Source organism: Salvelinus namaycush, unplaced genomic scaffold (genome assembly GCF_016432855.1).
Source record: "Salvelinus namaycush isolate Seneca unplaced genomic scaffold, SaNama_1.0 Scaffold460, whole genome shotgun sequence".
In the NCBI taxonomy this organism is placed as follows: domain Eukaryota; kingdom Metazoa; phylum Chordata; class Actinopteri; order Salmoniformes; family Salmonidae; genus Salvelinus; species Salvelinus namaycush.
Window position 1 is genome coordinate 101,008 of NW_024061154.1, and position 24,826 is coordinate 125,833.

Below are 24,826 nucleotides of genomic sequence, written 5' to 3' on the forward strand. Positions count from 1 at the left end.
CAGGTTTGTAGGCCTCCTTGCTCGCACACGCTTTTTCAGTTCTGCCCACAAATTTTCTATATGATTAAGGTCAGGGCTTTGTGAGGGCCACTCCAATACCTTGACTTTGTTGTCCTTAAGCCATTTTGCCACAACTTTGGAAGTATGCTTGGGGTCATTGTCCATTTGGAAGACCCATTTGCGACCAAGCTTTAACTTCCTGACTGATGTCTTGAGATTTTGCTTCAATATATCCACATCATTTCCCCATCTCATGATGCCATCTATTTTGTGATGTGCACTACTCTCTCCTGCAGCAAAGCACCCCCACAACATGATGCTGCCACCGCCTTGCTTCACATTTGAGATGGTGAGCTTTGGCTTGCAAGCCTCCCAATTTTTCTTCCAAACAAAACGATGGTCATTATGGCCAAACAGTTCTATATTTGTTTCATCAGACCAGAGGACTTTTCTCCAAAAAGTATGATTCACTGATGTGGCCATCAACCTCCTCCTTCACATCTGACTCCTGATGATCAACCTCCTCCTTCACATCTGACTACTGATGATCAACCGCCTCCTTCACATCTGACTCCTGATGATCAACCTCCTCCTTCACATCTGACTCCAGTGATCAATCCAGAGCGTCTTCTTTTTTGGGGGAATCCCGATGGACGTCATCGAATAGGCCGTCATCACGACCACCAACAAGTTAATTGTCATTCAGGTTATCAATAGGAAGAGCATCAGCAATATGTCCTGTCTGGTAACTTGTCTCGTTCAATGGATTTACATTGGCAGGTGCACAGGGAGAAACCCCATTAAAAAAACTCAGTCGATCTCAAACTGTGGAAAAACTTTTGGAAGTCTTTATCAAAGTCTGTGGCCTGTGATATTGGGACAAATGATAGTCCCTTATTATACAAGCGACAAAATTCACAAATTCTACAGCACAACGGCAGAGTCATGGAGACTTTTGACTGGTACCATTATTTTCTCATGCAATTAGAGTAAGTTGTACCCAATTGGTTCTCTCTCTAGGTCATGCCAGTAGGTTACAGTAGGTTGTACCCAATTGGTTTTCTCTCTAGGTCATGCCAGTAGGTTACAGTAGGTTGTACCCAATTGGTTTTCTCTCTAGGTCGTGTCAGTAGGTTACAGTAGGTTGTACCCAATTGGTTTTCTCTCTAGGTCATGTCAGTAGGTTACAGTAGGTTGTACCCAATTGGTTCTCTCTCTAGGTCATGTCAGTAGGTTACAGTAGGTTGTACCCAATTGGTTCTCTCTCTAGGTCATGTCAGTAGGTTACAGTAGGTTGTACCCAATTGGTTCTCTCTCTAGTGGAAACAATTATCAACCCAATGTGTAAAGTGTTGAATTTGGTCAACAACAAAATGAATGGCTTATTTGCTACGTGAGGTTTACTTGATCTAACAGAAGTGTCGTAATTCTTAAATTGTTATGTGGACACGTGACATACCGACAACTTTGATAAAAAACACTATAGGAGTTGTCTCCAGATCGCTATGCATATTCATGCTAGTAGCTTAGCATCTCTCTCCATTGAATACAGGCGGTTGACGACAACAACCCTCATAGAATATAAACAATAGATAACAATAATAATAAGATCCACCAATCCAAAGAAAGGATAGGCGGGAGCTAGACAACCCACAGTGCTGCTTTGTGGACAACGACTCCCCTTGTTAGGGCAGAGACTTATTGTCAGTATATCCATAATCGTTGGTGTAGCCAACCCAACTCTCGCATGGCACTATTGGGGGGCACTGTGTGTAGTAAATCATAACTACATTAAAATCACTACATGCCGTGGCCCCCAGATAGACCCTTCTCAAATATATATGTTAAGTGACTTTTTGAAAACGGAACGGAGAAAACAAGGGGTAGCTTGCTCTCTAAGTCGTCTGATTCTAGACATATCAGTCATCATCCTAGGGCCCTCCCTTGATGAGGTATTGACGAGCCAACTCCGAATATCCAAAGTGAAAACCCAATTTAAGGCGGTACTTACTGATGTAAATCAGATCTCCTATCTCCACCTCTTCATCTTTCAATGTGACAGAAATCTCCCCTTCCTTCTTCACGTCAAAAACGGCATCCTCTTTCTCATCCTCCTCTTTCACTGTGAACGCGTCTTCCTCTTTCACTGTAACAGCCTCGCCCTCAATTTATTTTTTAACTGTGACATCCTCCTCTTCCTTCTCCTCTTTCACTACAATGTTCAGCCCCAGAGCTTCTTTCTCCGTCCAGCAGACCTCTTCTTCTTTAGCAGGAGGGGAGAAGCTTACTGACCTCATGTTCGGGGATATTAGCTAGCTAGTTATCATTAGCGACTAAGCTAGTGCTAATTTAACCAGCCAGCTACTATATCTGACGAATAAAAAATAACGCCATATTAAATTAAATAGGTTAACAAGTATATACGATAGAAGTGTGTCTAAAACACAGCAGCTAATATACACCGAAAGCGTAAAAACAGCTTGAATCTTTCGGCTACGTTAGCTAGCAAGCTACCGAGGTGGTTGACTTGTTGTTTTTGATGAACCGTCCACTGCATTATACGTCACGATAGCAGCATCGCTGGCTCTGCTGACTGGAGTGGGAAATGCAGATAGCAACATCGCCGTCTGCTGACTGGAGTGGGAAATGCAGTTGAGGAAATGGATTTCATTAAATAATGCTAATATATTGAGACATACAAAGACAGGAATGTGTTGATTGATTAGTGCGAATACATTTTATTTTACTACAGCACATTTAAGGCAGTTCATTAAGTCAAACTAAATCTAAATAAGTAGCCAGCTACTGTCAGTCTATACTGCTACAACATGGTGTAACAATACATCATGTAGATGTATATAATGAACAGACTAGGTCTATACTGCTCCTACATGGTGTAACAATACATCATGTAGATGTATATAATGAACAGACTAGGTCTATACTGCTCCTACATGGTGTAACAATACATCATGTAGATGTATATAATGAACAGACTAGGTCTATACTGCTCCTACACGGTGTAACAATACATCATGTAGATGTATATAATGAACAGACTAGGTCTATACTGCTCCTACATGGTGTAACAATACATCATGTAGATGTATATAATGAACAGACTAGGTCTATACTGCTCCTACACGGTGTAACAATACATCATGTAGATGTATATAATGAACAGACTAGGTCTATACTGCTCCTACATGGTGTAACAATACATCATGTAGATGTATATAATGAACAGACTAGGTCTATACTGCTCCTACATGGTGTAACAATACATCATGTAGATGTATATAATGAACAGACTAGGTCTATACTGCTCCTACATGGTGTAACAATACATCATGTAGATGTATATAATGAACAGACTAGGTCTATACTGCTCCTACATGGTGTAACAATACATCATGTAGATGTATATAATGAACAGACTAGGTCTATACTGCTCCTACATGGTGTAACAATACATCATGTAGATGTATATAATGAACAGACTAGGTCTATACTGCTCCTACAGGGTGTAACAATACATCATGTAGATGTATATAATGAACAGACTAGGTCTATACTGCTCCTACACGGTGTAACAATACATCATGTAGATGTATATAATGAACAGACTAGGTCTATACTGCTCCTAAATGGTGTAACAATACATCATGTAGATGTATATAATGAACAGACTAGGTCTATACTGCTCCTACATGGTGTAACAATACATCATGTAGATGTATATAATGAACAGACTAGGTCTATACTGCTCCTACATGGTGTAACAATACATCATGTAGATGTATATAATGAACAGACTAGGTCTATACTGCTCCTACAGGGTGTAACAATACATCATGTAGATGTATATAATGAACAGACTAGGTCTATACTGCTCCTACATGGTGTATCAATACATCATGTAGATGTATATAATGAACAGACTAGGTCTATACTGCTCCTACATGGTGTAACAATACATCATGTAGATGTATATAATGAACAGACTAGGTCTATACTGCTCCTACATGGTGTAACAATACATCATGTAGATGTACACTACCATTCAAAAGTTGGGGTCACTTAGAAACGTCCTTGTTTTTGAAAGAAAATCACATTTTTTGTCCAATAAAATAAATTCAAATTGATCAGAAATACAGTGTAGACATTGTTAATGTTGTAAATGACTATTGTAGCTGGAAACGGCTGATTTTTAATGGAATATCTACATAGGCGTACAGAGGCCCATTATCAGCAACCATCACTCCTGTGTTACAATGGCACGTTGTGTTAGCTAATCCAAGTTTATCATTTTAAAATGCTAATTGATCATTAGAAAACCCTTTTGCAATAATGATAGCACAGCTGAAAACTGTTGTGCTGATTAAACAAAGCTTTTGTAAACAGTGTGCAGGTCTTCTTGTTCTTTAACAAAGCTTTTGTAAACAGTGTGCAGGTCTTCTTGTTCTTTAACAAAGCTTTTGTAAACAGTGTGCAGGTCTTCTTGTTCTTTAACAAAGCTTTTGTAAACAGTGTGCAGGTCTTCTTGTTCTTTAACAAAGCTTTTTTAACAATCAGGCAGTAGAACAACAATAATCATCACCCTCTTGACCAATCTTCCCTCCCCTTAACATTCAGACCCTGTCAGTGTTCCAGGTGGTCATTGGGTTTGATTCAGACCCTGTCAGTGTGCCAGGTGGACATTGTGTTTGATTCAGACCCTGTCAGTGTGCCAGGTGGACATTGGGTTTGATTCAGACCCTGTCAGTGTGCCAGGTGGTCATTGGGTTTGATTCAGAACCTGTCAGTGTGCCAGGTGGACATTGGGTTTGATTCAGACCCTGTCAGTGTTCCAGGTGGACGTTGGGTTTGATTCAGACCCTGTCAGTGTGCCAGGTGGACGTTGGGTTTGATTCAGACCCTGAGTGTGCCAGGTGGTCATTGGGTTTGATTCAGACCCTGCCAGCATGGCCAGAAATGTATTCCAAGGTCAGTAACTTATAACCACGGAATCACCGCAGACCTTTCATGCCTAAAAACACCTAAGTATTAGATTTACTGCATCAGCAAATCTAATTTTGTCACTGCATAAAATACCATTCACAATAATGGCTGAGGTACGTGTAAAACATGACATATTATTTCCTCATTGTAAAAAATGTCCCGCTCCTTTAAAACATATTTGTAATGCCAAGGCTTTAGCTCAGTGGGCTGTTCCATTGTTGAGGAAAGCAGGGGGAGTGTTGTGAGTAACAGAACTGCCTGAGATGTAGGGGAAGGGAAGCTGTTCCATTGTTGAGGAAAGCAGGGGGAGTGTTGTGAGTAACAGAACTGCCTGAGATGTAGGGGAAGGGAAGCTGTTCCATTGTTGAGGAAAGCAGGGGGAGTGTTGTGCGTAACAGAACTGCCTGAGATGTAGGGGAAGGGAAGCTGCTCACTGATTGGCTGTAGGGACAAGGGTCCCTCCAAAAATCTATCACTAATAGGCCAAGCCTCCACAGACCCTGTCTTGTACTGACAAATAAATCATTTGACATTCAAATATGTCATTTTAAATCCAGCTGGGCCTTTTAACACAGACAGTTGTTCCTGCTGTAGATGTTATGCCTTTGCACAGATCTAGGATCAGTTCGTTTTATATGCTCTCTAACACAGACAGTTGTTCCTGCTGTAGATGTTATGCCTTTGTACAGATCTAGGATCAGTTCGTTTTATATGTTCTCTAACACAGACAGTTGTTCCTGCTGTAGATGTTATGCCTTTGTACAGATCTAGGACCAGTTCACCTCCACAATGCATATACAGTACCGGTCAATTGTTTGGACACACCTACAAATTCAATGTTTTTTCTTTATTTTAACTATTGTCTACATTGTACAGATCTAGGATCAGTTTTAACTATTGTCTGCATTGTAGAATAATAGTGGAGACATTGAAACTATGAAATAACACATTTGGAATCATGTAGTAACCAAACAAGTGGCAGTAGAATGGCTTTACTGAAGATCTCAGTAACTTTCAACGTGGCACCGTCAGAGGATGGCACCTTTCCAACAAGTCAGTTTGTCAAGTTTCTGACCTGCTAGAGCTTCCCCGGTCAACTGTAAGTGCTGTTACTGAGAAGTGGAAATATCTAGGACCAACAACGGCTCAGCCAAGAAGTAGTGGGCCACACAAGTTCACAGAACGGGACCGCCGAGTGCTGAAGCGTGTAACGTGTAAAAATCATCTGTACTTGGTTGCAACACTCACTAACAAGTTCCAAACTGCCTCTGGAAGCAACATCAGCACAAGAAACTGTTTGTCAGGAGCTTCATGAAATGGGTTTCCATGGCCGAGCAGCTGCATACAAGCCTAAGATCACCATGTGCAATGCCAAGTGTAGGCTTAAGTGGTGTAAAGCTAGCTGCCATTGGACTTGTAGGAGTAATTGATACATATGTAGGTAGATATCACACTATTAAACAATAGACAGGTGTACATTAGAAAATAGGAGGAAAAGGCAGACATGAGTGCATTTGCCATTCTGGTAAATACAGGAAACCAAAGATTAGCAGATGGCCAAAGTCATACGTGCTTTAAAGTGCATGTATTGAAAAAGCAGGACACCATTATGAAGATAAAATTGACAGGAACGGCCATAAGTGCTTAGGGTAAAGGCCATAAGTGCTTAGGGCAAGATAGACATATATTCATTTTAGGGGACAAGGGGGTCCTGCCCCCATTATAATCTAATCAAGAGCGGATACAGGCGTTATTGGGCATAGACAAGCAGGAAGCCTGAAATGAAGGATAATGGTGGCAGATGACCATAGGAGAAGTAATTTAATTAATGTATGTAATGATCTCATGTGTGTGGATGTGTATAAAGAGCGAACCAGTGCTCTGGGAAGGGGTGGGATCCGCGGATCGTTCCGGCTTGTGATACATTGTATTAAAAGTCTATTTGATTTCACAAGTTCTTGTAAGTGTTATGGTTTGAACCGATATTCCACGACAGACTCTGGAGCAGTGGAAACGTATTCTCTGGAGTGATGAATAATGCTTCACCTTCTAGCAATCCGACGGACTAATATGGGTTTGGCAGATGCCAGGAGAACGCTACTTGCCCCAATGCATAGTGCCAACTGTAAAGTTTGGTGGAGGAGGAATAATGGTCTGGGGTTGTGTTTCATGGTTTGGGCCCCTTAGTTTCAGTTAAGGGAAATCTTAACCCTACAGCATTCAATGACATTCTAGAAGATTCTGTGCTTCCAACTTTGTGGCAACAGTTTGGGGAAGGCCCTTTCCTGTTTCAGCATGACAATGCCCCTGTACGCAAAGCGAGTTCCATACATGAATGGTTAGTCGAGATTGGTGTGGAAGAACTTCACAAGCCCTGACCTTAACAACGTCGAACACCTTTGGGATGAATTGGAACGCCGACTGTGAGCCAGGCCTAATCGCCCAACATCAGTGACCGACCTCACTAATGCTCTTGTGGCTGAATGGAAGCAAGTCCCCGCAGCAATGTTCCAACATCTAGTGGAAAGCCTTCCCAGAAGAGTGGAGGCTGTTATAGCAGCAAAGGGGGACCAACTCCATATTAATGCCCATGATTTTGGAATGAGATGTTTGACGAGCAGGTGTCCACATACTTTTGTTGATTTATTGTATATACTACAGACAGACATACAGACAGACAGACCTACTACTCACCCCTCCACTCTCTCCCTGAGTCCATCCCACAGACAGACAGAACGACAGACCTACTACTCACCCCTCCACTCTCTCCCTGAGTCCATCCCACAGACAGACAGAACGACAGACCTACTACTCACCCCTCCACTCTCTCCCTGAGTCCATCCCACAGACAGACAGAACGACAGACCTACTACTCACCCCTCCACTCTCTCCCTGAGTCCATCCCACAGACAGACAGAACGACAGACCTACTACTCACCCCTCCACTCTCTCCCTGAGTCCATCCCACAGACAGACAGAACGACAGACCTACTACTCACCCCTCCACTCTCTCCCTGAGTCCATCCCACAGACAGACAGAACGACAGACCTACTACTCACCCCTCCACTCTCTCCCTGAGTCCATCCCACAGACAGACAGAACGACGACTCACCCCTCCACTCTCTCCCTGAGTCCAGGCGACCGACCGACCGGACGGACAGACAGACAGACAGAACTACTAGTCACCCCTCCACTCTCTCCCTGAGTCCAGGTGACTGACAGACAGACAGACAGACAGACAGACAGACAGACAGACAGACAGACAGACAGACAGAACTACTAGTCACCCCTCCACTCTCTCCCTGAGTCCAGGCCCCAGACAGACAGACAGACAGAACGACTAGTCACCCCTCCACTCTCTCCCTGAGTCCAGGCCCCAGACAGACAGATAGACAGAACTACTAGTCACCCTTCCACTCTCTCCCTGAGTCCAGGCCCCAGACAGACAGAACAGCAACACCGTCAGATCTATAGCAGTCTTCATTCTGAAATGACTCTGGTCTTCTTCAGAAGTAGTGCAGTAGTCTACAGGGTTCAGAACTCACCTTTTTAAACACTTCTTATCACTCATATCATGAGGTTTCACATGTGTTTGGTTACATAGTGTCCAATGTTCTTCTGAGTGATAAAACAGCAAACATTAAGAGTGTTTACTTATCAGACCCACATATATAATAAATATACTATAATATACTATATTCATATGCTTTTAGTACTCACACATGAATCATATCCTGTATGCAGGTCATGTGTTGTTTTGAGCCAGCAGTAAAAACACACTGACAGGACAGTTCCTCTTATGGCCACTAGGTGATAATCTGGTGACACAGACGTAGGACTGTAGACTAAAGAGAAGCATTGCCCCAATTATCTCTCCTTTCTCCTAAAGTGTGCACTCGTTCCCTTCACTGAAATGACTGGTACACTAAATATAATGGAAACGCCCACTTGATAACAGAAGGTAGAGTCCTCTGAGTGGAACGGTGGGAGACAAACAGTACCTCCTCTTCTCTCTCTCTCTCTCCTCTCCTCTCCTCTCCTCTCCTCTCCTCTCCTCTCCTCTCCTCTCCCCTTTCTCCCATCCTCCTCTTCTCTCTCTCCTCTTTTCTCCACCTCTCCTCCCTCTCCTCTCCCTTTCTCCCATCCTCCTCTTCTCTCTCTTCTCTTTTCTCCCCCTCTCCTCCCTCTCCTCTCCTCCTTCCTCTCCCCTTCATCTTTTATTCACTGACTTCTCACCAGTGATGTCATCATAACCAGTAACCTTTTCCTCTCTTGTCCCAGCCCAGCCTGACCCTGACATATAGCATCAGGCCTGCTGAGTTGACTTGGGTAACAGACCTCTAGCTTCTACACCACATCCCCCCTTCTCCTGCTCTAACATGAGACCTCATCAGTACTCATTTTGGGTGCTGGTACTGTTTATATTGAGGTGCTGGAACATTAAGCCAATATTCTATAAGAGGTGAACTCAAGCAGTAGAAAGTTAGAGGCGATTTTATAGGACACACTATGTGTAACTTTGCTGCTCTGTCAGCAGTTTCCTGTGGAGTTTTTTTAACATATCAGTTTGCTGTAGTGTGTTCAACCACTGATCCAAGATAAGATGCTAAGAAGTTTATTTCACATCATTGAAGTTAGGACGTAATGAGATAGAAGTCATAAAGCCTAGCAGTATTTTCCACACTTCAGTCGACTCTTCATGACAGTAGACTTGTTTCGCTCAGTGGAGCCCCAGTTAGAGACAGATATGATACCTGTAGTGATACTGATGACCCTGTTGTGGAGCACAGGTAGGAGGCTGTTATATTGATATACACTTGTGACAGTTACTGAGATATGTTTTGATATTGTAAGATATATTACCATTTGCAGGGCTAGTAAAATAACATGCAACTGGAAGCAGACAGTAAAAATGTGTCTCAAAGCAGGACAATGATGTGATCACCTGTAAATGTACTTTACTGTAGCCTAACTGTCCATCTGGGGACAGGCACTAATGTCAGTTAAGTTGTGATGGTGTCATGCATCTGACTGTTGTATATTCAGTGTGTCAATGATTGATTGTATCTGTCTCTATGTAAATGAATGAGAGTATATATTATGTATTATATATTATATTGGTGTTATGTTAGAGTATGAGAAGGGAGGGGTGTAGATGATAGAGGTCTATGAGCTGAGTCAAGATCAACAGGTCCAACAATTTACGTCAAGAAGAGAGAGAGAGAACATGCGCAAGAGAGAGAGAGAGAGATGAGCAGCGTGAGAGGGAGGAGAGAGAAGTAGTGGGGAGAGAGTAGTGGAGGGGAGGGGACAGAGGAGGGGAGGGGCGAGAGGGGAGAGAAAATGGGAGTGGAGAGAGAAGGGGAGAGGAGGGGAGGGGAGAGAGGAGGGGAGGGGAGAGAGGAGGGGAGGGGATATTTGTGGAGGAGAGAGAAAGTGTCAAGGAAGGGCTCCACTAGGGCCCTCTCAGCCAGCCGGCTCCACTAGGACCCTCTCAGCCAGCCGGCTCCACTAGGGCCCTCTCAGCCAGCCGGCTCCACTAGGGCCCTCTCAGCCAGTCGGCTCCACTAGGACCCTCTCAGCCAGCCGGCTCCACTAGGGCCCTCTGAGCCAGCCGGCTCCACTAGGGCCCTCTCAGCCAGCAGGCTCCCCTAGGGCCCTCTCAGCCAGCCGGCTCCACTAGGGTCCTCTCAGCCAGCTGGCTCCACTAGGGCCCTCTCAGCCAGCCGGCTCCACTAGGGTCCTCTCAGCCAGCTGGCTCCACTAGGGCCCTCTCAGCCAGCCGGCTCCACTAGGGTCCTCTCAGCCAGCTGGCTCCACTAGGGCCCTCTCAGCCAGCCGGCTCCACTAGGGCCCTCTCAGCCAGCTGGCTCCACTAGGGCCCTCTCAGCCATCCGGCTCCACTAGGGCCCTCTCAGCCATCCGGCTCCACTAGGGTCCTCTCAGCCAGCCGGCTCCACTAGGGCCCTCTCAGCCATCTGGCTCCACTAGGGTCCTCTCAGCCATCTGGCTCCACTAGGGTCCTCTCAGCCATCTGGCTCCACTAGGGTCCTCTCAGCCATCTGGCTCCACTAGGGTCCTCTCAGCCATCTGACTCCACTAGCCCCCTGGGGTAACTAGCCCCCTGGAGTAACTAGACTCCTGGGGGTAACTAGCCCCCTGGAGTAACTATCGCTGGGGTAACTATCCCCCTGGGATAACTATCCCCCTGGGGTAACTAGCCCACTGTGGTCACTACCCCCCTGGGTTAACTAGCCCCCTGGGGTAACTAGCCACCTGGAGTAACCAGCCCCCTGGAGTAATTAGCCACCTGGAGTAACCAGCCCCCTGGAGTAACTAGCCCCCTGTGGTAACTAGCCCCCTGTGGTAACTAGCCCCCTGGAGTAACTAGCCCCCTGGAGTAACTAGCCCCCTGGAGTAACTAGCCCCCTGGAGTAACTAGCCCCCTGGGGTAACTAGCCCCCTGGAGTAACTAGCCCCATGGAGTAACTAGCCCCCTGGAGTAACTAGCCCCCTGGGGTAACTAGCCTCCTGGAATAACTAGCCCCCTGAAGTAACTAGCCTCCTGGAGTAACTAGCCCCCTGGAGTAACTAGCACTCTGGGGTAACTAGCCCCCTGGAGTAACTATCCCTTGGGTAACTAGCCCCCTGGGGTAACTAGCCCCCTGGAGTAACTATCCCTGGAGTAACTAGCCCCCTGGGGTAACTAGCCCCCTGGAGTAACTATCCCTGGGGTAACTAGCCCCCTGGGGTAACTAGCCCCCTGGGGTAACTATCCTTGGGGTAACTATCCCCCTGGAGTAGCTATCCCTAGGGTAACTAGCCCCCTGGAGTAACTAGCCCCCTGGAGTAACTAGCCCCCTGGAGTAACTAGCCCCCTGGAGTAACTAGCCCCCTGGAGTAACTAGCCCCCTGGGGTAACTAGCCCCCTGGAGTAACTAGCCCCCTGGAGTAACTAGCCCCCTGGAGTAACTAGCCCCCTGGGGTAACTAGCCCCCTGGAGTAACTATCCCTGGGGTAACTAGCCCCCTGGGGTAACTCGCCCCCTGGGGTCACTCGCCCCCTGGGGTCACTCGCCCCCTGGAGTATCTAGCCCCCTGGGGTAAGTAGCCCCCTGGAGTATCTAGCCCCCTGGAGTAACTAGCCCCCTGGAGTAATTAGCCCCCTGGGGTAAGTAGCCCCCTGGAGTAACTAGCCCACTGGGGTAACTAGCCCCCTGGAGTAACTAGCCTCCGGGGGTAACTAGCCCCCTGGGGTAACTAGCCCCCTGGAGTAACTAGCCCCCTGGAGTAATTAGCCCCCTGGGGTAAGTAGCCCGCTGGAGTAACTAGCCCACTGGAGTATCTAGCCCCCTGGAGTAACTAGCCCCCTGGAGTATCTAGCCCCCTGGAGTAACTAGCCCCCTGGGGTAACTAGCCCCCTGGAGTAACTAGCCCCCTGGGGTAACTAGCCCCCTGGAGTAACTAGCCCCCTGGGGTAAGTAGCTCACTGGAGAAACTAGCCCCCTGGGGTAAGTAGCCCTCTGCAGTAACTAGCCCCCTTGGGTAAGTAGCCCCCTGGGGTAACTAGCCCCCTGGGGTAACTAGCCCCCTGGAGTAACTTGCCCCCTGGGGTAAGTAGCCCCCTGGAGTAACTAGCCCCCTGGGGTAACTAGCCCCCTGGAATAACTAGCCCCCTGGAGTAACTAGCCCCCTGGAGTAACTAGCCCCCTTGGGTAAATAGCCCCCTGGAGTAACTAGGCCCCTGGAGTAACTAGCCCCCTGGGGTAACTAACCCCCTGGAGTAACTAGCCCCCTGGGGTAACTATCCCTGGGTATCTAGCCCCCTGGGGTAACTAGCCCCCTGGAGTAACTATCCCCTGGGGTAACTATCCCCCTAGGGTAACTAGCCCCCTGGGGTAACTAGCCCCCTGGAGTAACTAGCCCCCTGGAGTAACTAGCCCCCTGGAGTAACTATCCCCTGGGGTAACTATCCCCCTGGGGTATCTAGCCCCCTGGGGTAACTAGCCCCCTGGGGTAACTAACCCCCTGGAGTAACTAAACCCCTGGGGTAACTATCCCTGGGTATCTAGCCCCCTGGGGTAACTAGCCCCCTGGAGTAACTATCCCCTGGGGTAACTATCCCCCTGGAGTAACTATCCCTGGGGTAACTAGCCCCCTGGGGTAACTAGCCCCCTGGAGTAACTATCCCTGGGTTAACTAGCCCCCTGGGTTAACTAGCCCTCCTGGGTATCTAGCCCCCTGGGGTAACTAGCCCCCTGGAGTAACTATCCCCTGGGGTAACTATCCCCCTGGAGTAACTATCCCTGGGGTAACTAGCCCCCTGGGGTAACTAGCCCCCTGGAGTAACTATCCCTGGGTTAACTAGCCCCCTGGGTTAACTAGCCCCCTGGGGTAACTAGCCCCCTGGGGTAACTAGCCCCCTGGGGTAACTAGCCCCCTGGAGTAACTAGCTCCCTGGGGAAACTAGCCCCCTGGGGTAAGTAGCTCACTGGAGAAACTAGCCCCCTGGGGTAACTAGCCCCCTGGAATAACTAGCCCCCTGGAATAACTAGCCCCCGTGGGTAAATAGCCCCCTGGAGTAACTATCCCCCTGGGGTAACTATCCCCCTGGGGTAACTAGCCTCCTGGGGTAACTATCCCCCTGGAGTAACTAGCCCCCTGGGGTAACTAGCCCCCTGGGGTAACTAGCCCCCTGGAGTAACTAGCCCCCTGTCGATGCCAGAGGTCTGTGACCTGAGTCAAGCTCAATAGGCCTGATGCTACATGGCAGGAAGAGAGAGAGAACGAGAGATAGGAGGGGAGGGGACAGAGCATAGCCGAGGGAAGTAGGGGGTGGGGAGGGCAGAGGAGAGAGAGATGAGATGAGGGGACAGAGCATAGCCGAGGGAAGTAGGGGGTGGGGAGGGCAGAGCAGAGAGATAGGAGGGGAGGGGACAGAGCATAGCTGAGGGAAGTAGGGGGTGGGGAGGGCAGAGGAGAGAGATAGGAGGGGAGGGGGTGGGGAGGGCAGAGGAGAGAGATAGGAGGGGAGGGGACAGAGCATAGCCGAGGGAAGTAGGGGGTGGGGAGGGCAGAGGAGAGAGATAGGAGGGGAGGGGACAGAGCATAGCTGAGGGAAGTAGGGGGTGGGGAGGGCAGAGGAGAGAGATAGGAGGGGAGGGGACAGAGCATAGCCGAGGGAAGTAGGGGGTGGGGAGGGCAGAGGAGAGAGATAGGAGGGGAGGGGACAGAGCATAGCCGAGGGAAGTAGGGGGTGGGGAGGGCAGAGGAGAGAGAGAGGAGGGGAGGGGACAGAGCATAGCAGAGGGAAGTAGGCATTATGAGGGTGCTGCGGCGCCCCGAGAAAAATACATGAATGTAATTAGATTTTTTTACTTTTTGTAAAACCATTTCCCCCCTGTGGTAGACCAGGGGGTTTGGTCAAGACGTTTACCCAGATCAGACACGAACAGAGTAGGATTAGCTCGATATCAAGGGTGTTTATTTAAATAATAAATCAAAAAGATAAAGATAGGTCTCCCCCATGAGACCCTCTCCGGGATACCGTCTTCTACGCTCCGGGTCTTGCTGTATCCTGTCCAGCACAAAAACTCCCGCCTCATACCTCTGCAACCGTCCCCAACTATACGGGAGTCCTTTCCTCCCCCACTCTCTCTGTGTGCTGCCCTTCTGGCAGCATTATGGGCCTTGCACAGCTGGTGAGCAACCAGCCCCTGATTACTCACCAACTCCCAGTCAGCCACAATTAGTCCTGGCCGGAGAGCCCGTCGAGACCTGGCACGTCCAGCAGATGGAGCCATCGGCTCGTGATGTATACTCTGTCTGTCACCAGGCCTCGACGAGTCTCCCCCTGGTGGCTGACCTGCTGTACGCCACACCCACTAGTAGTCCAGTACTGTATCAGTGGTTTGATATAGCCTTCTGTAGCGAGCCCAAAATTAACTTCTTACCTATAGGTCTACATCATCATCCTCTGCCTGCATCCTAATCCCTACCTATAGTCTACCTACCTCTGGTATAATGCATTTCCACCTCTCACTCCATCAGTGTTACTCTGTCTGCATCCTAATCCCTACCTGTAGTCTACCTACCTCTGGTATAATGCATTTCCACCTCTCACTCCATCAGTGTTACTCTGTCTGCATCCTAATCCCTACCTGTAGTCTACCTACCTCTGGTATAATGCATTTCCACCTCTCACTTCATCAGTGTTGCGCTGTCTGCATCCTAATCCCTACCTGTAGTCTACCTACCTCTGGTATAATGCATTTCCACCTCTCACTCCATCAGTGTTGCTCTGTCTGCATCCTGATCCCTACCTGTAGTCTACCTACCTCTGGTATAATGCATTTCCACCTCTCACTCCATCAGTGTTGCTGTCTGCATCCTAATCCCTACCTGTAGTCTACCTACCTCTGGTATAATGCATTTCCACCTCTCACTCCATCAGTGTTGCTCTGTCTGCATCCTAATCCCTACCTGTAGTCTACCTACCTCTGGTATAATGCATTTCCACCTCTCACTCCTCAGTGTTGCTCTGTCTGCATCCTAATCCCTACCTGTAGTCTACCTACCTCTGGTATAATGCATTTCCACCTCTCACTCCATCAGTGTTGCTCTGTCTGCATCCTAATCCCTACCTGTAGTCTACCTACCTCTGGTATAATGCATTTCCACCTCTCACTCCATCAGTGTTGCTCTGTCTGCATCCTAATCCCTACCTGTAGTCTACCTACCTCTGGTATAATGCATTTCCACCTCTCACTCCATCAGTGTTACTCTGTCTGCATCCTAATCCCTACCTGTAGTCTACCTACCTCTGGTATAATGCATTTCCACCTCTCACTCCATCAGTGTTGCTCTGCCTGCATCCTAATCCCTACCTGTAGTCTACCTACCTCTGGTATAATGCATTTCCACCTCTCACTCCATCAGTGTTACTCTGTCTGCATCCTAATCCCTACCTGTAGTCTACCTACCTCTGGTATAATGCATTTCCACCTCTCACTCCATCAGTGTTACTCTGTCTGCATCCTAATCCCTACCTGTAGTCTACCTACCTCTGGTATAATGCATTTCCACCTCTCACTCCATCAGTGTTGATCTGTCTGCATCCTAATCCCTACCTGTAGTCTACCTACCTCTGGTATAATGCATTTCCACCTCTCACTCCATCAGTGTTGCTTGTCCATCTTCCTGAATTAAAAGATGAACAGATCAATATTGCTGCATAACGTCATTAAATATTGCTAAGTTATTTATCTATAGTGTGGATGTAGGGCTGTTTTTAGTATATAATGAGCACCCAGATGCTGCGTAGGCAACACAATAATATCAGACAGACAAACTGGCCCTGCTGCCTCCGTGTTGACTACTATGTTGCAATATGAATATTCTCAGTTGTCTTGTTGATACTAAATGTTTCATTTCTTCCGAGCCGCCTAGTTAATTTATACAATGTTTCAATATTATCAGAGCCACCTTGTTGATGCAATGCTTCAGTATTCACAGAATGTTTCCTTTCCCTGGTGAATAATGCAGACAGGCAAATACAAAATGAGCTGGGTGCAGACATCATAAGGAACATCTCTGAATGCAGAGCAACAATTTTGTTGGGAAGCACATGAGACAATGACACTGTCATAGTACACAATAGGAACCGCTCCACAAGGGTGACTTCATATACATTATAGCAGGGGGTCGACAACGTTTTTCAATGTACAAATGATCCTCCCATTTCTAAAGATCTGCGTGCCTGTATAACACCCCACCCAGCAGACTGTCGACCAATCACGTTCACAGGCTGCGTCACGTGGTTGGCTAAACCAATCGTCACATAATCCCTTCTCAAAGTCAGTGTTCTTTATGTCGAGAAACTGCCTATTTTCATCAAAAGTACGTACTGTCACGATCCCAAAGCTATACGATACTACAGATAGCAAGTTAATTATCTCCCAAAGCTATACGATACTACAGATAGCAAGTTAATTATCTCACAAAGCTATACAATACTACAGATAGCAAGTTAATTATCTCACAAAGCTATACGATACTACAGACAGCAAGTTAATGATCTCACAAAGCTATACGATACTACAGACAGCAAGTTAATTATCTCCCAAAGCTATACGATACTACAGACAGCAAGTTAATTATCTCACAAAGCTATACGATACTACAGATAGCAAGTTAATTATCTCACAAAGCTATACGATACTACAGACAGCAAGTTAATTATCTCCCAAAGCTATACGATACTACAGACAGCAAGTTAATTATCTCACAAAGCTATACGATACTACAGACAGCAAGTTAATTATCTCCCAAAGCTATACGATACTACAGACAGCAAGTTAATTATCTCCCAAAGCTATACGATACTACAGATAGCAAGTTAATTATCTCACATCTCCGAAAATATCTGTAATGTTGTACTTCTTTTTGACAAAATTCATGCTAATGTTGGGTTTTTAATCTAGAGCCCAATAGACTCCCATTCAAACCTTGAAAGAGCCTCTCCTTGTCCCAGAATCACCCAGAATGCACCGCACCGCCTATTGACATAGCAAGGGCAACGTTTCCCATCTCCTCAAAAGTATTTCTGAAGTTGTGAATGTTAGATTCCACTCTGTGAGACACATCGATCTGCAGGTTGAATATGGTGAGATTGTAGACTCCTAAATTGATAGTGCAGTTTGTTTAGGTGATTTAACAGCTAGTTAGCTACTTCACATGCTGATATTGTCTTTGGTATTATTGTGTGTAGATACGTTTAGATACCAGCCAGCCCATACAGAGAGCATTGCATTGTGGATTTTGTAGTCGACTTGAGCTGCAACAGATTTCCTCAACGATTTTCCATCTTGCTACCAACCTTATTATAACGCCAAAATTAAACATTTGTTTACAAAAAGTATTGTTCTCACATACAAGTATTATTTAACACTGTCAAGTAAAGGAATGAGTGGTGTAGTGGTGGTGTTCATCTTGTATTTCATGATTTTCTTCATTCTTTGGTTGAGTCAGTTTGTCGTTATGCGTCCTTGTTGATTGAAAGCCTAAGAAATTCCTTTAATGTATTTTATTTACATGCATGTGTAGGATTTAACTGGCCTGGTCTGAATCCAGGCCTCATCACATCCGGCCGTGATTGGGAGTCCCAGCGTCGTCTGGGTTAGGCCGGGGTAGGCCGTCATTGTAAATAAGAATTTGTTCTTAACTGATTTGCTTAGTTACATAAAGGTTATATAAAAAATTATTTTATCTGGCATAGTTTACATTCACAGTCAGCTGTTTTATGCTCTGGTTACTTTCACATTGATGTGGGTATTTGAAGTCAGCATTGAAGTGTGTATTATGCATCTATTTCATTGTACTGTTCCACCCCATTTAGCCATACCCTAGGTTTAGCTGTATTTCTACACACCCCATTTAGCCATACCCTAGGTTTAGCTGTATTTCTACACACCCCATTTAGCCATACCCTAGGTTTAGCTGTATTTCTACACACCCCATTTAGCCATACCCTAGGTTTAGCTGTATTTATACACATCCCATTTAGCCATACCCTAGGTTTAGCTGTATTTATACACACCCCATTTAGCCATACCCTAGGTTTAGCTGTATTTCTACACACCCCATTTAGCCATACCCTAGGTTTAGCTGTATTTATACACACCCCATTTAACCATACCCTAGGTTTAGCTGTATTTCTACACACCCCATTTAACCATACCCTAGGTTTAGCTGTATTTCTACACACCCCATTTAACCATACCCTAGGTTTAGCTGTATTTCTACACACCCCATTTAACCATACCCTAGGTTTAGCTGTATTTCTACACACCCCATTTAGCCATACCCTAGGTTTAGCTGTATTTCTACACATCCCGTTTAGCCATACCCTAGGTTTATCTGTATTTCTACACACCCCATTTAGCCATACCCTAGGTTTAGCTGTATTTCTACACACCCCATTTAGCCATACCCTAGGTTTAGCTGTATTTCTACACACCCCATTTAGCCATACCCTAGGTTTAGCTGTATTTCTACACACCCCATTTAGCCATACCCTAGGTTTCGCTGTATTTCTACACATCCCGTTTAGCCATACCCTAGGTTTATCTGTATTTCTACACACCCCGTTTAGCCATACCTTAGGTTTAGCTGTATTTATACACACCCAAACTACTTGATGTGGCTATGGGACAAAGGAGGAGGGGAGGGGAGATGGAGAGAGAGGGAGATGTCAACAGAGATGGGGCTGACAGACTAACATGCAGTCAACTCAATATCTTTTCATTACTGACTTCTCACCAGTGATGTCATCACAACCAGTAACCTTTTCCACTCTTCCACTCTTGGTCCAGCTCAGCTTGACCCTGACCTTTGAATTGAATTATTTAAAAAACAGACAGAAGCAAATGTATTAAATTAGATCCACCACATGTTTCAATCAGACCACCATAGTCCCTGTGTCCAAGAACACCAAGGTAACCTGCCTAAATGACTACTGACCCGTAGTACTCACGTCTGTAGCCATGAAGTGATATGAAAGGCTGGTCATGGCTCACATTAACACCATTTTCCCAGAAACCCTAGACCCACTCCAATTTCCATACCGTCCCAACAGATCCACAGATGATGCAATCTCTATTGAACTCCACACTGTCCTTTCCCACCGGGACAAAAGGAACACCTTTGTGAGAATGCTTCATTGACTACAGCTCAGCGTTCAACACCATAGTGCCCTCAAAGCTCATCACTAAGCTAAGGACCCTGGGACTGAACACCTCTCTCTGCAACTGGATCCTGGACTTCCTGACGGGCCGCCACCAGGTGGTAAGGTTAGGTAACAACACATCCACCACGCTGATCCTCAACACGGGGACTGTGTGCTCAGTCCCCTCCTGTACTCCCTGTTCACTCATGACTGCACGCCGAGGCATGACTCCAACACCATCATTAAGTTTGCCGATGACACAACAGTGGTAGGTCTGATCACTGACAACAGTGCGACAGCCTATAGGGAGGAGGTCAGAGACCTGGCCGTGTGGTGCCAGGACAACAACCTCTCCCTCAACGTGATCAAGACAAAGGAGATGATTGTGAAAGACAGGAAAAGGAGGACCGAGCACGCCCCCATTCTCATCAACGGGGCTGTAGTGGAGCAGGTTGAGAGCTTCAAGTTCCTTGGTGTCCACATCACCAACATCCTAACATGGTCCAAACACAGGAAGACAGTCGTGAAGAAGGCACGGCAAAAGGAGACTGAAAAGATTTGGCATGGGTCCTCAGATCCTCAAAAGGTTCTACAGCTGCACCATCGAGAGCATCCTGATGGGTTGCATCACTGCCTGGTATGGCAACTGATCGACCTCTGACCGCATGACACTATAGAGGGTAGTGCGTACAGCCCAGTACATCACTGGGTCAAGCTTCCTGCCATCCAGGACCTCTATACCAGGCGGTGTCAGAGGAAGGCCATAAAAATGGTCAAAGACTTCAGTCACCCTAGTCATAGACTGTTCTCTCTTCTACCGCACGGCAAGCGGTACCGGAGCACCAAGTCTAGGTCCAAGAGGCTTCTAAACATCTTCTACACCCAAGCCATAAGACTCCTGAACATCTAATCAAATGGCTACCCAGACTATTTGCATTGTCCCCCCCTTCGCATTTCACTGTAAGGTCCACACCTGTTGTATTCAGCATTTCACTGTGAGGTCTACAGCTGTTGTATTCAGCATTTCACTGTAAGGTCCACACCTGTTGTATTCAGCATTTCACTGTGAGGTCTACAGCTGTTGTATTCAGCATTTCACTGTAAGGTCCACACCTGTTGTGGCCCTCTCAACCAGCTGGCTACACTAGGGCCCTCTCATCCAGTTGGTTCCACTAGGGCCATCTCAGCCAGCTGGCTACACTAGTGCCCTCTCAGCCAGCTGGTTCCACTAGTGCCCTCTCAACCAGCTGGCTACACTAGTGCCCTCTCAACCAGCTGGCTACACTAGTGCCCTCTCAACCAGCTGGCAACACTAGGGCCCTCTCAACCAGCCAGCTCCACTAGGGCCCTCTCAGCCAGCTGGCTCCACTAGGGCCCTCTCAGTCAGCTGGTGTGTGTAGGAGAGTGTGAGCTGTGTGTACAAAAAGTAGAAGTACAAATGTCAAGGGAAATGAACTAAAGTGATAAATCTAGTCCTAGGTTTTATTTACTGTGGTGTTTGTTCTCCACTGGTTACCCTGTTCTCATCACAACAGGTCACAAATTCTGCTGACATGATTGCACACTGTGGTATTTTACCTACCAGATACGGGAGCTTGTCAATGTTATATTTGTGTTCAAATTATTTTGGGGTCCTTGTAATCTGAGGGAAATATGTGTCTCTTATATCGTTGTACATTTGGCAGGAGGTTAGAAAGTACAGCTCAGTTTCCACCTCATTTTGTGGCATTGGGCACATAGCCTGTCTTCTCTCTGCCTGTTTCAATCCTTTCTCAATAGCAAGGCTCACTTCATTTGTATATTGTACATTCTTTCCCCAGTTTTCTATCAGATAGTCTGTCACCATGTAATGTCTGTTTAGTCCCGTGTGGCTCAGTTGGTAGAGCATGGCGCTTGTAACGCCAGGGTTGTGGGTTCATTCCCCACGGGGGGACCAGGATGAATATGTGTGAACTTTCCAATTTGTAAGTCGCTCTGGATAAGAGCATCTGCTAAATGACTTAAATGTAAAATGTAAATGTTTAGGGCCAAATAGTCTTGGGATTGTTATATTTTGGGGGGGAAAAGATCAGGAAACTCATATTAATATTTTACATGTATTTAACCCTTATTTTCTACACTAAACTATCTCCATATAGACTTCCATAAATGTGTTAAACTGGTACCAGGAGACCTTCAGACGAGTCTTGTAAAGCTTGTGGGCGTCCTAGATCAATACAACCTGTACGTGTTCCTGAGAGACTCACCTTTCCATAGTGGGGTCATGTTAGTGTGTCCTAGATCAATACAACCTGTACGTGTTCCTGAGAGACTCACCTTTCCATAGTGGGGTCATGTTAGTGTGTAGTCCAAACGGTTCTGACACTACAGACAGAAGTTGGCAGATGGACTGTACGACTTCAGACGATGCTTATAGGGTCGTAGAGCAAAACGGAGAACATCATCGTGTTCCTGAGTCTCATCTTTCCACAGTTTAAAGGCCAAACTGATCGGACTTTACAGATTTCCACACGGCCGCAGAAATGGTAGGCTAAAGGTTAAATTGTAAATGAAAAGAGCATCTCCCAAACATGGATTGTGTGTGGGGGGGTACAGAGATGTGGTAGTCATATAATAATCATGCTGTGGTCTACATTTAGTTCATCATCAAGCAGACCAGATCATTAGAGATGGTGGGAGAGCCTGTTAGGCTGTTTAAAATGGAACAATATCATTTATATACTGTAGCATGAGACTAATACCTCTATATACATTTAACAGGATTTGAGTGACGTTTTCTAAATTGTTTTATAATAAATATATATAATACATTTTCACTGAGACATCATGGTGTGTCCATCAATTTAAATCCCAACTTGTAATGAAAGTATAAATAATAAAAATCAACAATGTATTGGACAGGCCTATGAGGTCTAAAGGTCTGTCTTTCCAAGACATTCTGTTCATCTGCAAGCAGACCTGATGATTCTAGATGGTGGGAGAGCCTGTTATTTAAAATGGAAGAATATAACTTACTGTAGCCTATATAATGTAACAATGACAATAATCCCTTCATATATACTGTAGTTTAAGGTTATTTTAGTGTCATAAAAAGTGTTGATTAAAACAAATCAGGATGTTTGGTGGATGGATTCAGTGTAGATGTTCTGCTGTGTATCGAGGGGTTTATATGAAAGTGGTAGATCTGTCATTCTTTACAAGAGAAAGTTCTGGAATTATTTTCTTTGGGTGACCTCAGGCTACGGTCTTTGACAATTCAGCTACTTTGTTAACAGTCCTACAACTGTCACCTCATGTAACAACTGATTTACTTAACTAAAGGCACATCTCAATATGTGGTCCAGGTGCCTTAGTGTTCCTATAAAAACCTGTGTCCAAACTCAGCATTAAATAGTATCTAATCAGAATAGTGTACAGAGATAAGTTATTGCACCTATTGAAATGTAATGTGTTTTTTAGTGTTTATTCTGTTGCATTAAAAAAGTCACTGTTGCCTATTAGATCAATATCAGTGTGAACACGTCTGATTGGACTAGACCCATGTTGAGGTGAGACGTCTGATTGGACTAGATCCATGTTGAGGCGAGACACGTCTGATTGGACTAGACCCATGTTGAGGTGAGACACGTCTGATTGGACTAGATCCATGTTGAGGTGAGACACGTCTGATTGGACGAAGAGAGGGGAGGAGGAGAAGAGGAGAATAGAGTGTCAAAAGAGGAGAAGAGAGGGTTGGAGAAGAGGAGAGGGGGGAGAAGATGAGGAGAGGGTTGGAGGAGAGGAGAGGGGGAGAAGAGGAGAGAAGAGGGGAGGGGGAGAAGAGGAGAGGGGGGAGGAGAGGGTTGGAGAAGATGAGAGGGGGAGAAGAGGAGAGAAGAGGGGAGGGGGAGAAGAGGAGAGGGGGGAGGAGAGGGTTGGAGAAGATGAGAGGGGGAGAAGAGGAGAGGGGGGAGAAGAGGAGAGTGGAGAAGAGAAGGAAAAGAGGAGAAGATTAGAAGAGAGGTGGTGGAGAAGAGAGAGGAAGAAAAGGGAGAGGGGAGAGGAGGGGAGGGAAGAAGATTAGAAGAGAGGTGGAGAAGAGAGAGGAAGAGAAGGGAGAGGAGAAGAGGGGAGGGGAAAAGGGGGGGAGAAGTGGAGAGGGTGAGAAGCGGAGAATTGAAGAGGAGATGGGAAGGGAGAAGGGGAAAGAGGAGGAGAGAGGAGGAGAAGAGGAGAAGAGATGGGGGAAAGAGGAGAAGAGAGGGCGAGAAGAGGAGAGAAGAGAAGAAGAGAGGGGGAGAAGTGGAGAGGGGAGAAGAAAAGTGAGAGGAGAAGAGGAGAGGAGAGGACAGGGGGAGAAGAGGAGATTGTGAGAAGTGGAGAGGGAGAGAAGAGGAGTGGAGGGAGAAAATAGGGGGAGAGGGGGAGGAGAGGAGTGTCAAAAGAGGGGCAGAAGTGGGGAAGGGGAGGAGAGGGGAGGGGAGGGGAGGAGAGGTGGAGAAGAGGAGAGGGGGAGAAGAGGGGCAAAAGAGGAGAATAGAGGGGAGGTGTGGAGAAGAGATGGGGAGAAGAGAGGGGGGAAAGATGAGAGGAGAGGGGGGAAAGAGGAGAAGAGATGAGGAGAAGAGAGGGGGAGAAGAGATGGGGAGAAGAATGGTAGAGGTGGAGAAGAGGAGAAGAGAGGGGGATAAGAGAAGAGAAGAGGATAGGGGAGAAGAGAGGAGGGTGTAGAAGAGAGGGGGATAAGAGAAGAGAAGAGGATAGGGGGAGAAGAGAGAAGGGTGTAGAAGAGAAGGGTGTAGAAGAGAGGGAGAGGAGAGGAGAAGAGAGGGGGAGGAGAGGAGAGGGGGAGGAGTGTAGAGGGGGAGGAGAGGAGGAGGAGGAGAAGAGGAGAGAAGTGGAGGGAGAATGAGAGGGGGAGAAGAGGAGAATAGAGTGTCAAAAGGGGAGAAGAGAGGGGCAGAAGTGGGGATAAGAGAAGAGAAGAGGATAGGGGAGAAGAGAGGAGGGTGTAGAAGAGAGGGGGATAAGAGAAGAGAAGAGGATAGGGGGAGAAGAGAGAAGGGTGTAGAAGAGAAGGGTGTAGAAGAGAGGGGGAGGAGAGGAGAGGGGGAGGAGTGT

At 46.6% G+C, this 24,826-nt stretch overlaps 1 non-coding gene across 1 annotated transcript; it reads left to right on the forward strand.

Moving 5' to 3' along the window:
• Positions 1-21,587: 21,587 nt before the first annotated feature.
• On the forward strand, positions 21,588-21,660 carry trnat-ugu. Its single transcript has one exon. It is a non-coding gene; the product is annotated as a tRNA-Thr (tRNA).
• The last annotated feature ends 3,166 nt before the right edge of the window (positions 21,661-24,826 follow it).